Genomic DNA, 12660 nt, shown 5'->3' on the forward strand with positions numbered 1-12660 from the left:
GCCTTGATATATGTATATAAACTGAAACAGCTGCATCCTAAATTTAACATCCATTCATTCTTTTAATACAACAGTCATTTCTGCAGTTTTTGGGGAGGTCACCTCCTAATAAATGTCCTTACAGAAAATCTAACTGCTCATTTTAAATCGTTACTTTGACTTTTAATACTTAAGTACAAACATATCAGATACTTTAAGACTTTTACTCAAGTATTATTCCTAAAGGACACTTTATCACTGTGTGATACTTTATACKACACTGTCGTTATCATAGAGAAACAAAAAAAAGTTAAAGTTCATATAATTTTGTTTTAATAAACAAAGACCAGCAAGTTTATTTTAATGAGTTCCCCTTTGATGTCACTTCCTGTTTCAATTTGGCTGAGCCAAATTTGAAAGAAAATATACCAGTTATATGACAAAATGGATAAAATCATTTGCACTATGCAAATTTTCTTAAGTATAAAGATGCTTTATTTAATTTTTTGTATTTGAAGGATAGGCGTGTCACTGGAACTTTAAAGCACTTCTTGGAAAAACTGAAATCTTGTTGTGCACATTATTTTGTCCTCCTCTGACCACATCGTGCCCGCCCCGGCCCACTTTGTACCCACAGATGCAGCCGCCCACACATTTCAATTTTAATCTGCTGTAGTACTCTTCTGAAATGATGACAGGCACATTAAAAAAATAAAAAAACATTATTTATCCTAGTGGCGGTTTTTAGACCTGGACAGGATTTCTGTCAGAACAGCTCCTGTAAAGGTAGTGGAAGTGAGCAGGATGGATGCGTAGGAAGGTAATAATCTTTGTGCTGCTGAAGATTATGGTCCTGCTGCAAATGTAATCCATTTTTCCGTAGCGACTGTGTGGGTGTTTACCTGAGGCTTAAGGGCCRCGACGTGATTCTGATATAAATATTCCCAATTTGACCCTGTGACCCGGCCCAACCTGACGGTAAACCTAWMGTGGCAGGTGACATGAAGGCTGTAGAAGTCCCGACACGGTGGCGAGCCGTGCTCTCGGCTTCATGCGGATCCTCATGCAGAGCAGGGATCAGTGTAAGACCCTGGTTAAGCTGAAACCGTGACCAGCGGTGCAGAACCAGAACACTCCCCTGCCACTGATCCAGCTGTCACCCGGCTGCTCTCACACACACTGCCCACACATGCAGCTGACCTCTGACAGGCGCACACGCCTGCTCTAATCCACATACAGTATGAGCACACCACTTTGTTCATAATCCAGCCCCTTTCCCTCCTTTTTACTTTTGCCAACAGTTTAAACAAAGTTGTAAATAAGAGAACGTGAGTCTTTTAGGAATAATTCAAAGAGAACATTGTTTCTTTAGAATAAACAGTACAGAAGGTCAGTTTGGTTATTAAGACCCCAGGTTGTGGGGAAGGTGGGGGTCATYTTGTTTTTGTACTTTTTTTCWGTGTTTTTTGGTCAACCGTAGCACAGAAACAGCTCCACCAATCAACATGAAATTAGTCAGGAATGTAGATGTGTCCGACCTACATTACTGCAGGTAACAGTTTTATGATAAACCCCATATCTGAGGAGGGGGCTCCTCCTGAAAAGGGGGTGTGTGAACTAGYGTTGGGCATAATCGTATCGTGTGCAATTAATCATCAGAAAAACATTAATCGATTAATTTTTGGCACTTTATGATTAATACGATTAATGCCACCAAGCAGACTAACCGCTTGGTGCTCCTCTCCCCTTCAAACATGATGAGCATTAAAAAAGTTCTGTAATTTATTTATCTATCAACACAATTTAAAGTTTGATGTATAGCCTGAAGTCTGTAATTTTGACACAATTTGGAACCGATTTTTACGAAGAGCCAATTTTCTCCCTATAAATTGGTCATGTGACTAGGATACAAAGGGTGTCCTGGGACTCTGGGGGGATTAATCGTCAAATTAATTGTTATCGGCTAAATACAACACATTAATCGTGATCAATTTTTTTGCCAATATTGCCCAACCCTAGTCTGAACATACAAAAATGCTTATAACTCAAAAACTATTCAATACAGGAGCTTCAGATTTTTTTTATTTGCCTCTGATGAAGGGGTGTCCACCGAGCCCACCAATGATCCCTCCCACCCCACAGACCCACACACACAACAATAATTCATATATGCTACTGCTATGCAGTGTCTAGTTGGTCATTTCTGTTATGAGCAGACGTGTATAGTAACTAAATATATTTACTTTGTAACAGTGCTTAAGTAATTGTTTTAAAGGATTTGTATTTTTTAATCATAACTTCAGCACTTTTATTGTGTTACATTCAAAACCTAAAACTAATACTTGTATTTCTTTACTTTAAAATTTAACACCTTGTTAGGTTATAAATTTAAATCTGTGTGAACTCATCATGAAAGGAGTTGTGTATGCACTCTAAAAACTTAAGTGTTGAATTTACTAAACAAAGTTATGGCTACTGGTTCCACTAAACTGAGTTGAGTAAACATAAAGCAATTTYCACATTTTCTTTAAAATAAAAGTAAATGGCTCAAGTTAAAGAAGTAAATTCAACCTATCATATCAGAGTGTGTGAAACTACTTCTACTTTCCCGACTAATTGCAGCAGTTTTATGACTTTTACTCAAGTAATTTTCTTACTGGTGAAATTAATTTTTACCAAAGTTATTTTCTGTTAAAGTTTTTCTGTTTTTATATTTTTTTGGTATTTTCAGACCTTTGGTTATGAGCTTCCTTAAACATTTTAATTTGATAAAATTAACAACCTTTGCTGCACAAACAAATCCAACAAGGCAATGTGTCTGCAGTTTTAGCCTCTAAATTTAAATGATTTCATATTTATTACAATATTTTTACGTTCACATGTGAAGTTTGATCAGATATTGTTTTCCTCCAGCATTGACCCTTCTCCAAACTTATTTTGCTTCGACCTTGACCTCCTGAATGCCCCGATGCACAAGTAGAAGCAAAGCTCACGGTTTCTGCCTGAGCATGAACTAAAACATCACAATAACTAATGTTTCTTCAGTCACTGAAGCACCGTCTCTTGGAAGGAAGCTTTTAAAAACAAGGTAAAAACTAAAAATAACCCTTCAGGACTATGACGCTCCTCCAGGTCATGGCTAGCCAACATCTTGACTGCCAGAACTCGTCCCCACTCCTCCACTCTGATTCACCTGACAGGTGACACAAAATGAGCATAAATGTGTGTAAAATGAACCTGATTACCAGATCCAAGGCATACCATGGAGTTTAAGCTTTACTGGTCTTAATCAGCTCAACTGAGACCCTAAAATGGCCCCCTGACCTCCATATTGTGAAAAACGAAGCACATGAAAAACATGACAGCAAAATAAAACTTTAACTTTGTCTTGTTTTGTTTGAAACTTTCACTTCAAAAGGAAAAGAAAGATGCTGAAAGCAGCGATGCATCATCGAGGTACATTTGTAGTTTATTTGTTTAAATGACAAGAAATCCTCAGAAAACAGTTTCTCTGTTTGTTGATTCTCTGCTAGTTTGTCACATTTATAACCAGCAGACATCCTCCACTGTGTCACCTCATCATCTCATTTATTTGGATCTTTAAAAAATCAAAATAAACCCTCAACTTTCTGCACTGATTTGTAGTCGTAGAAATATTTGGTTTGGTTTCCCACATGTTCAGTATTACTSTGTTATGTCTGCCTGTCATTAGATTCAGAGTGAAACCAGAAAACAGGAAATAAATAAGTTGGATAATCAGGAAATTACAATCCTTATTTCTTTAACTCCAGCTGTTTTTATCAGACTTTAATCTGACTCAAATCTTTTTAAATGAAAAAAAAAAAAAAAAACTAAAGGAAAACAGTATCACTAAATGTAAGTGTTCCTGTTTAGTCAATAAGCATCTGAGATGAAGTTTATAAGAATTTATAAACTATGACAGGCCTCCAATCCCTTTAATTTCAGCTCATTCATTTAAAACCAGTCACTGGAAACCAATCAGAGCATGTCATAAACATTTCTGCCTTTCTCAGTTTTCTCTGGAAATGATGTATTGATCTTAGATGGAATAAACAACGTGCAGAAAAGTCCAAACGATCCGTCTCCTGAGGAGCCGAGACCTTCTTGAACCCGTGCCATGGTAGATAGAAGTTGGCCGACTACAAAGCACTTTTATTTTTTTGGCTCAGTCGAGTGTTTCGGCAGCATCCCTGAAGTGACGACGAAGTGTGTCACGAAGAGAGACGTGTAAGAAAGAAATCCAAAATAAGCCCGAACGACGTCACCATCAGAAGTCACCTCCGCCGACCGAGCCACCAGAACACTCTGTGTCACTTTCTGTTAGGCTGATTTCTTCAGAAGCATCCTGCAAAGTCAAACTGCAGCTTCTGTTCGGACCTTAAAAGGCGTCTCGTGGGCCCCCACCAACACCCCCGCCACTCCTCACTTTACCTCTGAGGTTATCATTGTCATCATTCGTCATTGAGATGCTCCCCTCCGCGCCGGAGCTCAGAGCTAATTGTGAAAAATTAATAAGCCGACATGAGAGAGTGAACAGAAAACAATTACTCTAATCAATTCCGTGTGCTACAAATTGCACACGCATCCACCTGCACCACCCTGACACAGACACCCAGGTTGGTGTCGGGATCCATAGGAGACAAAAGAATGACATGGGAAAGACAGGCAATGGCTGCCTCCCGCCCCCCCTCCCCCTCTCTGTACGGCGTGTCAGTTTTTCTCCTCAACAGGGACAGGACGGTAGACGGGCGCAAGCGGCGCTGTGCCATGAATATAAATGTGTTTTGAGTCTCTGTCGCGCCCGTGAGAGCAGCCGTAAACTTACAGAGGAAGGAAAAACATGGTCTGCTCTCATTCTCCTGTTACATATTTAAGGTCTCGTCACGTGACTTCTTTAGAAAAGTCCCCCTGTTCTGTTCTGTCTGTTAGAATGACAGCAAAATGTCAGGTTTGTGAGAAAATAAATCAAGTGATGACGCAACGCCGCCTTATTCTGGATGAAATGTGCTGCTCATCTCTCATGACCTTGGTCAGATTGCTGATATTCTGATAGTGCAGAGTTCCAGGTCCTGAATGATGTACACCAGGGGTGCCCAAACATTTTCCCCGAGGGGGCCAAAATGAAAATCTATCCATGGCTGCGGGCCAAATGCTGTTAAATAATACATGAAATACAAATACTTTTTAAAGTAAAGTCCTTTATTTTTAATGATTAAGCTGTGCAATGGCCCTCTTTTGTTTTAGTCTGTGCACTTGGAGAAAGTCTGCCATACGCTCAAGTAGCAAAGGCTCATGGGACATAATCATAAACTGATAAAATATGAGGTTTTTTTGGCCTTATAAAATGTGCAAATCTACATGCGGGGTTAAATCTGATCGGTTTCTTGTTGTTGTTTCATGCTTCATCCATCCATCCATCCATCCATTTTCTGTACACGCTTCTTCCTTTTCAGGGTCGCGTGGGTCACTGGTGCCCATATCCAGCAGTCACAGTGCGAGGGGCGGGGTACACCCTGGACAGGTCGCAAGTCCATCACAGGGCCACACATAGAGACAAACGAGCATTCACTCTCTCACTCACACCTAGGGACAATTTAGAGTTATCAATTAACCTAACAGTCATGTTTTTGGTCTGTGGGAGGAAGCCGGAGTACCCGGAGAGAACCCACGCATGCACGGAGAGAACATGCAAACTCTACCCAGAAAGGTCCCCAGACCGGGATTTGAACCGGTGACCTTCTTGCTGAGAGGCATCAGCTCTACCAACTGAGCCACCGTGCCGCCCTGGGAAACCACAGCGGAGGCTTTGAACTCTGTTCATGCTTCATGTTAATCCTAATAAATCAAAGATATGTCTGCACCATGACTGAAAACTACCTTCACTACAGCCCTTTTATATAGTCCTTTGACCAATGGAAATACTGTGTTTTTACCTAGAGGATAACAGGTTACAACCTTGTAACTTTGGCAACTGTTGGTGGGCCAAATCAAATGGCTTGGAAGCCAAATTTGGCCTGTGGGCCCCACTTTGGGCTCCTCTGATGTACATTATAGGACGACTTGATATGAAAAGTTAATTACAAGAGAAGAAACTAAATATAATTGGGGGTGTTAAAGTGGGTAAAAAAAGGAAAAGAAAGGTGTTTGTGGAAGATGTTTGTGTTGGCGTCTGTGTCGGCCGGTCAGCTCCTGAAGCCAGCTGTGGGTATTTATCACCTGGTCCTGGATAATCTCATAGTATCCAGCTTAACCAAATTTACAGTACTTACTTTGCTTTATCTGCATCTGTTCGCTTAATTACCACAAAACAACAGCAGAACTTCCTGCCAGCGGGGAGAATAAAGGAGCGTAATTTAATTTTACAGTTTTCCGTGACTGCAACGGTTTAAATATTTACTCACTGAAACATATTGACAGAGTATATCAACAGATGCTGGACCTCTTACAGCTCATTCAAACAATGTTTCAGTTAAAAGCTGCTGTCTAACATATGTACGTGCCTTTAGTATAAATAAAATGTTTATATTTCGTTTATTTTGCAATTATGTGGTAAAATTTTATGGACAGATTTGTTTGTCCCCCAAGAAGACCATTAATCTTTGCCTTCAGGTTTCAAACTAAGTCTTTATCTAAGGAGCCTTCGAGCTCTCCAGCAAACATTCAGCCTGTTTAAAGGTAACAAAGAGGACATACAGTATCCTGCAAAATCCATTTTTTTAGCTGTTAAATACATTTTTTTTGTGGACTTGGAGTCTCTATGAGGCAGAAAAGTTGAATTTAGTCTCTCCTGGTGCTGCAGAGATCACGTAGGGGTCTCTGCAGTACATGTTGTCTTGTGGGCGGAGACAGCCCTACACGTGATTGGTGGAGGTATTGATGTAGGCGGAGTTTTCCCTAATCGTGATTGGTCGGATTGACATGTTTTATGGGGCAACTTTAAAGAGGAAGTAATAATAGTAAAAAAAATATTTATTAACCGTCTAGGTCCAGTTTAAAACAGAAAAATGACTCAAATAAAAATATTGTGAAAATTAAAACATAATTTGACTATAAAATGCAAACGGCAAGCTTCTTGTCTCAAATTATGACTAATATTCATATTCATATTGATTTTTAGCCATCTTTTTATGAGCTGGTTAGGGATGTTTTGATTGAGCCTAATTGATACTCGTTTCTCCAGATGTACGAGGTTCGAATTTCATGCAGCTAGCACCTTCCTTTTCTCAAGTAATGACTAAAATTAATCTTTAAAAACACGTTGCTTCCTGTCCTTCTAGACGAAGCTACTCCACAAGAGGGGCCATCTCTGCCCYCAAGACAGCATGTACTGCAGAGACCCCCTTCTTGCAAAGATATCTTTATTATTTTTGCGTCCGATTTTTCCGTTTTCTCTATTTTCTATGAAGTTTTCTGAACTATTGTGTCAAATTATCTCCAACATTAATGTACGGCTGGATTAACAAGTTTTCTGTTGACATCTTTTAATTAAATTGCATACAAAATGTTTCTACAGCGCTAGAAAATGTAACCCCCCTCTCTGAAACCGGAGTGGACCGGTCTGGAAGCAGGAGGGGGGGTGGAGCTTGAAGAAACAGGAACAAAACGAGCTGCTTTGAGACACACAGCAGAAAAGTTATGAAAGGGGAGCTGGTAAAGTTAGAATAATGAGGAATTCAGAACAAAGCATCGTAGTTCCACTTTATAAAGACCCAACTGAAGGATTTAAATGTGAAAATGAAGGATTTAAAAGCATCACATGTCTACTATAAAACAACATAGTGGCTGTTTCCGTTCATCACACTGAACATGGAGATCTGTCTGAGGAGTTCAGATAGATTATAAACCATCTAAAATCAGCTTCATGTTTCTCTGACCACAGTTATCAATGTTATTAAAAAGACTCATGAGACTTTGTCAACCTCCCAGGATGTGGACGCAAGAGGAAATGCGACCCCATGTTGATAGACAGGTAGTAACCAATCAAGCTGAACTCAAAGGTCAAGGTTCATCACTTTCTAATCAGAACATTTGAAATCATAATGAGCTCCATGGGGAAAAACAACAACAACAACAAAAAAAAAACAAGCAGGAAGTTCCACTTGTGACAAAACCAATAAAACCCACACAGGAATTCAGTAAAAATGCAAAATCATAAGCTTTAAAGTTTCAGAGAGACATTTCTGGGACTGATGAGACAAAACTGGAGCGTAAAAACTGGTCACATCATGTCCAMATTTACTTTTCACTTCTAGTGACCTCTAGTTTCACACTTCAACCTACTTTTTTTTACCTGTTCCCATACTCAATGAGTCAAAGATCAGGACAATGTGGGGTTCAGGGTCCCGCCCAAGGACACTTGGACATGTAGTGTGGGGTGGGCTGGAACCAAACTGACAACCTGCAAACCCACAGCCCCCCTGTGGTTGTCAGGCAGGTGGGACGACACAGCTGTCACCTGTTAACCTGTAACTAACAGAAGAGAGAGACGTCCTGCCAATAACTGGTTTATTTTGTGACGGAGCAGTCTGAGGTTGTAGAGCAGGACATTTTGTTCTGTCCTCACTTTGTCATCGCACAAATCTTTTCAGTCAGGGTCCTAATAGAAGTACAAGTCTGTGTGTGTGTGTGTGTGTGTGTGATGGGGTAAACCTGAGATTAATACTAATAAAACCAGTTTAATCAGTGACTGTACCACTTATTGATCAGTTTCTCTCTGAGCCTGACGTCCAGCAGCAGCTGATGCCTCCATCTTTGTCGTCCGRGTTGAAGACGTCTGGTTGTGATGTTGTATTATTTACCTTTTTGTTGCATTTTGTGCCTTTCGCACGTGCACAAAAGCGTGCACGTTACACGTGGTTGTTTAATCACGCTCGTGTGCATACGTCCAATTACTGTGAGCGGGATATGGTTGGTGTAACATAATGAAGAGTCATTTTTCACCTGCCTAACTGCTGCTGCGTCGCTCACACTGTCTGTGTCCCCATTTCTGCTCTGCTGCAAGCAGCAAAGGCAAAAACAGGTTCTTTACTCCAGCCTCTACCTGTGGAATGAGGGATTTTATCAGAGCACTCGCTAACAAAGAGACAAAATGAATAAAATACAGAAATGACAGTTTTTTATTTGATAAATTCACCTTATTTAAATATTAAAATATAATTCTGTGTGTTTGTAGGAGTTGGTTAGTCTGTTAGCAAAATATGTTATGAAACAATATGGATTTACTATCACTGGTTTTACATTTAGAACTCAACTTTTGGACTCAATCTGATTCAAGATGGCCGCCACAGCTAATTAGCATTAGCAACGCGATTTTCTAGAATCTAGACACTGAGCTGATATTTGTCCATGAAACAGTCAGTGCTAACAGATGCTGAGAACTTTATCAAGAAGACGGGATATTTATTACTTTAAGGAATGCTAGATTAATTTATTTAATTTTAATGAAAGCATAACAAACTCAAACGTATCTTTAAGTCAGGTCGTTAGGAGTTAACATTCAACAACYCAACAGGATTATCTGACAGCTCAGCCATAAAATCAGCCCAAACAATCAACAGTTTTCATGTTTAGATCTCTGTAACTGATCTGAATCTGTCTCCCAAACACAACTCTTACTAAAGTGTGAAAAAGTGAAACAGTAATAAGATTTTATGTCAGATWTACAAAAAAATCCCAGTTTCCTGACTTCATTTCGCCCAGTTAAATATTCAAACTGCATGACCTCCATCATTAATGTCACTTTTCCTACATTTAAATAAATTAACATAAAATGTATCAATTTTGTGAACAAGCTGTCCTGAATTGTAGAAATTGACTCTGGAGGAAGATGGAGATGAATTCTTTCAGTCATTTTCTCAGCTTTAATATGAATTAGCTGGGAAACATTCTGCACATAAAGATTTATTAGTTTTGGTCGACACCTCTTTTTTTTAAGTGATCAGTTTTTACATCAAGAGGTTTTACTTCAGTTTTGTTTTTGATTTGATTTCTGAACATCAATAAAAACACGTTGAACCACCTGCAAGCAGTTTTCACTCGTTCCTGGTTCAGTGTTCACAGGAAACTCTCACTTTTCTTAGAGTTTCTTTTCAGCGACYGTTTTATTTCCCCTTTCTGCAGCAGCATCTCTGCTCCGGTGGACAGGTYTAAAATAAAAAATCCCCTCTGAGCTGCTCCAGCTGTTTACAGTGAGGCATCGATCCACTCTGCTTAATCTTCCCAGGAGCCGGGTGAGTTAAAGCAACAGTTCCAGCCGCCACAAACAACTCCAGTAAGAATAAAAGCCGAGCGCAGCACGCCGCCTGATCCCGTCCTCTCTGCTCTGATAATTCTTCCTTTGACAGAAGAGGAGAGGACTCCACTGAAACTTGCATCAGATTTATTCCCACAATCATGTTTTAAAGTCAAAACAAGCCTTAAACAAGAAACTAAAGTTCAGTGATRAGGAGCACCAGAAGCAGGGTGAAGTGAGGGATTAAAGTCGTCTCTTACCTGTGATGGCAATCCACACTCAGCCCCGGCTCTTCACTGCTCATCCCGTTTCTGCGCCTTCCGCTCTCCTTTTCACCCAATTTGTCTTCCCCCTCTTCTCCTTTATTCTTTCCTCCCCTTTGGCCCCTCGTTTCTTCCTCTCCTTTCCCCGTTCCTCTTCCTCTCCCCGCACTTGTTTGAGTCTATTTCCGTAGCAGCAACAGTGGCGCCCGCTGCGACGGTGGCATGTTTTCCAGCACTTTGGCAGAAGGTCACATTATCACTCGCTGCTACAGAGGGAGGAAGAGGAGGATGGAAGTGATGGAGGTGAGCAGGTGCCAAAGGAGGAACAAGGCGAATAAAAAAACTGTGCTTTTCCTGGTTGATGATTCCAGCTGRGAGTCGAGTCGGCTGCTTCAGAGCAGAGCTTTCAGGTCAGATGTCCCGGATTCTTTAGAGGAACAAAACTTAGTGCATTTTTGCATAAAACTGCATCTTTTTTTAATGTCCTTTCCAGCTGCTCACCTCTTGGAAAAACCTAATTCCTTTCTTGTCATCAGAGTTGAGACTTAAAAAAAAAAACCTCCAAACTTAATCCAGCACAGAACAAATCCTCAAGTTTCAGCTCCTCCCTCCCGTCCCTCGCTCATCACTGCCCAGATCGTGAAGATGCAGATTTACTCCGTGTTGGAGTGACACGTTTGTCCACTCCCGTACTTCACACATCCTGCAGGGTGACCCTTGTCTCCATCTCCCAGCCTCCTCTGATGCGAGCGGCTCTCTTGCAGCCACTCCATCAAATTAAGACTGAGAAACGATCCAGCTGTCCTGAGACGAGGCTGTTAGCGGCCAGTGGCAGATGGGCCGGAGCGGGGGTCRAGATGTGAGCCGGCTGCCGGTATTTGGAGACTCTAGGATCCTGGTGCTGGCCTTCGTCGAAACACACCTGGTTTGCCTGTTTGTGGCTTCACCAAGCTGCACTTGTTTTTCAGCTGTTTCTTGATCTTTGCCCACCTGCATCCCCCCCCTCGCCCCCCTCCTCAGCAGAGCTGTAACTCTGGCATCAGTGAATCCTGACTCCTACATTCCATGTCACAGGATGGGCTTGTGAGCTCTAATCATTATGTAGTAAGGATTTATCCTCTAACTCTCCCTCCCCTCCCCTGTGCTTTCCTCCCTCCACCCTTCCTGTTCGTTTCCCTCTCTCTGCTGTTCAGGCACCGGCCGTCCTGCAACTCATTACAGCCTGTTTTCAACCGTCGTTATGCCTTTCATCACTTCTCCCTTTTTTATTTCATGGTTTTGGTTTCAGCCCCGACTGTCTCCCCGCAGCTCGCATCTCAACAGGTTTGTCCTTGAAAAATTCCCCGGAACAGACGGAGTCGGTGATCAAATTTCTTCTGCGTGTGTGCTCGTTTCTTTAAAGTCTGAGATTATTTGTACTCTGTGTGATGTAATCTGTTGTCAAAGCAAACACAGATGATGGATAAACTGCACGGAGAGAATCCATATGTCAGTGATGTGGTGGGATGACCTGTGTTGCTATTACAGGTTATATCCAGCAGGGGGCAGTAACCTGTTTGTCTTTCCGCAGCACCGGACGCTCCTTCGCTGGTGTCTGATTTTTTTCACCAAATTTTGGAAAATAAAAAGTTTTGATTCAGATGCAAGAGCTGTGTGGTCCAGCTCTGKGCTTGGATGAAACTTTTGCATTTCCAGCCGTTATCAATAAGTTTMAAATCAGGACTTCCTGCAGCCGATTGGAATTGCTGGGAAAAGTCATAATATCAGGGACACTGGCTTTACTATGAGATTAATGTTTAACAACATATAATTATTAATTTGTATTTAACATCTTAATGCTAAGTCTTTAAAATATGTGACCATCACATCGAAACGAGGATTAAGTCCAAAGTGGAATGTGGAGAAACAGGATTTTTGATTTAAACGTGTGCAAAAATGGCATTTTGTGAAAATATAATAAATAATTCCTTATAAATGTATCATTTGAATGAACTGTCTGAAATATAATCCTAAAAACTTTGTAGCTTTTTTTTTTGAGAAGTAGAAACAGAAAAACAGATTTTCAGGAAAAATGCCTCAAAATTTTGAATTTTTCCGGTGAGCTAGCAATGTTTTTGTTTCTTTTCCAGCTGGGAAATCTTAATATACAAATATTGTTTGAGGTTT

At 40.7% G+C, this 12660-nt stretch overlaps 1 protein-coding gene and 1 long non-coding RNA gene across 3 annotated transcripts in view; one reads left to right on the forward strand and one right to left on the reverse strand.

Annotated features, from left to right (window-relative positions):
* Positions 1-11496, reverse strand: part of grin2ca (glutamate receptor, ionotropic, N-methyl D-aspartate 2Ca) — a 65593-nt gene extending 54097 nt beyond the window's left edge. Inside the window, exon 1 of the mRNA XM_014010316.1 lies at positions 10492-11496. The gene's annotated coding sequence lies outside the window, so the exon portion shown is untranslated. The remainder of the gene's footprint in view (positions 1-10491) is intronic.
* The window catches only part of LOC106518888 (uncharacterized), a 133542-nt gene that overhangs the window by 86441 nt on the left and 34441 nt on the right, over positions 1-12660 (forward strand). The gene's annotated exons all lie outside the window — the stretch shown is intronic.

Source organism: Austrofundulus limnaeus, unplaced genomic scaffold (assembly GCF_001266775.1).
Source record: "Austrofundulus limnaeus strain Quisiro unplaced genomic scaffold, Austrofundulus_limnaeus-1.0 Scaffold67, whole genome shotgun sequence".
Classification (NCBI taxonomy): Eukaryota; Metazoa; Chordata; class Actinopteri; order Cyprinodontiformes; family Rivulidae; genus Austrofundulus; species Austrofundulus limnaeus.